Source organism: Nycticebus coucang, chromosome 15 (assembly GCF_027406575.1).
Source record: "Nycticebus coucang isolate mNycCou1 chromosome 15, mNycCou1.pri, whole genome shotgun sequence".
NCBI classification, from domain to species: Eukaryota; Metazoa; Chordata; class Mammalia; order Primates; family Lorisidae; genus Nycticebus; species Nycticebus coucang.
Window position 1 is genome coordinate 67,439,283 of NC_069794.1, and position 3,450 is coordinate 67,442,732.

The following is a 3,450-nucleotide window of genomic DNA, read 5'->3' on the forward strand; positions in this document are numbered from 1 at the left end:
AAGACTGTGTGTTATTTTCCCCCCATATAATAAAACCAAAGAAAAATTTGGTTCTTCATATCTTAAGATAATTCACAAAAAGAAAAACTATTTTTTAAAAGTTCAGTTCTCTATATACAGTGGGTAAAATCATAGATCTTTTTAAAAAATAAAAATAAGCCATTTTAATAACTAAACCAGATTCTTTGTCGATACTATTAAAAGTAATATTTAAGATTCATTCTTGAATGATGCTGATTAATGTAAAATACTTCTATATTTAATGGAAGGACTATTGTTAGAGCCTAAAGTTTTCAAGGAGCATGAAATATTGTGCTTCTCTGAGAATGCCCCCTCACAAATGGAGCACTGCAAGTTACAGTGATGATTTTTATATTTCAAAGGCTGCTTCGTAATCTGAAATAATTCTGGATCCACTGCCATTTAAAATACCTAAGAGTGATTTCATTGAAAATTCTTAAGACAAAAAAATTCTATTCTAACTTTAGGAGGTCAGAATTTTATTTATTTTTTTTTATTTCTTTAAATTTATTTTTATTGTTAAATCATTAACAATAAAATAATGATAAAATAATGATTGCTGTGTACATTAGTGCAATCAAGGGGTACAATGTGTGGGTTTCATATACAATCTAAAATATTCTCATCAAACTGTTCAACGTACCCTTCATGGCATTTTCTTAGTTATTGTATGTAGACATTTGTATTCTGCATTTAGTAAGTTTCGCCTGTACCCATTCTAAGATGCACCATAGATGTGGCCCCACCCATTACCCTCCCTCCACCAAAACCTCCCCCCTCCCTTCCCCTTCCTTGGCCCTTTCCCCATAGTCTTGTGCTATAGTTGGGTTATAGTCTTCATGTGAAAGCTATAATTTAGCTTCATAGTAGGGCTGAGTACATTGGATACTTTTTCTTCCACTCCTGAGATACTTTGCTAAGAAGGATATGTTCCAGCTCCATCCATGTAAACATGAAAGAGGTAAAGTCTCCATCTTTCTTTAAGGCTGCATAATATTCTATGGTATACATGTATCACAATTTGCTAGTTCATTCGTGGGTCGATGGACACTTGGGCTTCTTCCATGACTTAACGATTATGAATTGGGCTGCAATAAACATTCTGGTACAGATGTCTTTGTTACATTGTGAGGAGGTCAGAATTTTAAAGCTTCAACTCAATAATGGATTCAGTCCAGAAACCAATTCTAGTCCAAAAGGATATTATTTACTCATGGCTTTTGGTTTCATTTCAGTCATGTTGTCAGAACTTTAGGCCAGCCAGTTGGATATTCTGGGATTGACAACTTTTTAGAAGAACATATTTTTTGATAAAATGAGCTTGGCTTTTTCCTACCTTCTGGGTTCTAAAATTTCATGGTTTGGCAGGGGTAGGGGGCATGGCTGTGAACATCTAGGAACACACTATTTGTTCATTCAGCAAATAACTGAGGATCCTTTGTATGTCCAACATATAATACTATGTTAAAGATACATCTATAAAGGAGAAAGGCAACTGCTGCCTTGGAGACTCAAAATCTGCGAAAAGAGACTGATAAATAACAAACCAATTATATTGTGTTATTATCTGTGCTATGAGGGGGCAGATCCAGGTGCTTTGGAAATATTTGAGAGAGTCATTGAGATTTTAGAATATAAATTGTCATGGAAAATGTCATATACCATTCTGAGAACTTCATTCAGTAGACCATGTGCTGCTATTGAAGGTTTGCATTTTTGAAGGAGCATATTAGTTTCCGTTTTTCCATTGATTATAATAGTTATAATGTTTTATGAAGGTAGTTGATCCGAGGAAATAAACCTGCCATCTGGCTGGCTTCATGGTAGGAGTGTGCTTTCATCACAGTCCAGTGTAGCAGGCAGCCTTTAGGTGCCTAGGTACCCAGACATACACTTTCCTATAACATAGTTTTTCATATAATTTGTAAAGGTTTTTGTGTAATCATCTTAGTAAAAATACTTCCTTAAAACATTTACAATCATTAATGTGGCCTGATTGGTCTAGTGTAGTGCCCATGATTTTACTTCATCTCCATGACTACTATAGTAACTTCAACTTACTTCAGTAGAGTGGAGACTGTCTCTCACTTGAGCTTGATCATTCAGATATGTCCCAGGAATTTTGGAGGTCTGACTGAAATTCTAAGTGATACCCTTTGAACTCGTGGGCCATGCAGGAGACTGCAGTCTTGGTGTGGCTTCGAAAAACCAGAGGGCGAAGGATGTGCATGAGATGATAGAATCAGACGTGCAGAGAGGACTGCCCTGTCTCCCAGAGGGCCCCAGGGATGCTCAGTGTCCCCTCTCGGTACCTGAGTTCTGTCTCAATCCATTTGGGTTGCTGTGACAAAATACCATAGACTAACTTACAAATAACAGAAATTTATGTCTCACGATTCTCCAGCCTATAAAGCCCAAGATCAAGGCAGCTGCAGATTCAGTGTCTGATGAGGAAGGGCCACTCATAGATGACAGCTGTCTTCTCTGTGACCTCACATGGCTGATCTCTCTGGGGTCCCTTTTATAAAGGCACTTATTCCCTGAGGGCTGTCCTTTCATGACTCAACACCTCCTGGAGACCCCATTTCCTAAAACCATGACCTTGGAGGTGAGGATTTCAATGTGAATTTGGGGGAACTATTCCACAAATGCCATCTTAGAGTGTGTGTGTTTACCTGAGACAGCTCTGGTCCTGCACCTTTGCAGCACCTTCTTGTTATCTTTTGCACTAGTTGAAAAAGAGCATAGAAGTCAGAAGATAAAGCTGTATAAACTTGGGCACATTGTTAGGACAGTGACCCTGATTGCTCATCTGTGCCACCAAATCGAGAATGTGGCTCAAAAGGTGGCTCATAATTAAATAAAATCATAGGTATGAAAGTGCTGTGGAGAGCTCTGTACAATTAGCACTTTTAGTGAAATCTATCACTGCTGTTTGTTAGTGAGTGAACACCGATCTTGTTTTTTAGTGTATAATTTTTCATTTATGGTTTTCCTGGATCCCTTTTCAGACTCTCCACACCTTGTTAGTAAGCAGAATGCCAAAAATAAAAGTACATAGTGTTCTAAATGGCGTTTATCTCAAATGACATGACAGAAGTCGGAGTATAAAAAACTCAAGAGGAGGGTACAGGTGAAACCTACTAAATGCAGAATACAAATGTCTACATACAATAACTAAGAAAATGCCATGAAGGCTACGTTGAACAGTTTGATGAGAATATTTCAGATTGTATATGAAACCAGCACATTGTACCCCTTGATTGCACAAATGTACACAGCTATGGTTTAACAATAAAAAAAATAAATTAAAAAAAACTCAAGAGGAATAAAATAATAATTCAAATGAAAAGCAAATGATTACTGGAAGGAAAACGTCCAGTACCACATTTGAATGCAGTTACAAGTTAATGCCAGCTGTTTGTGCTA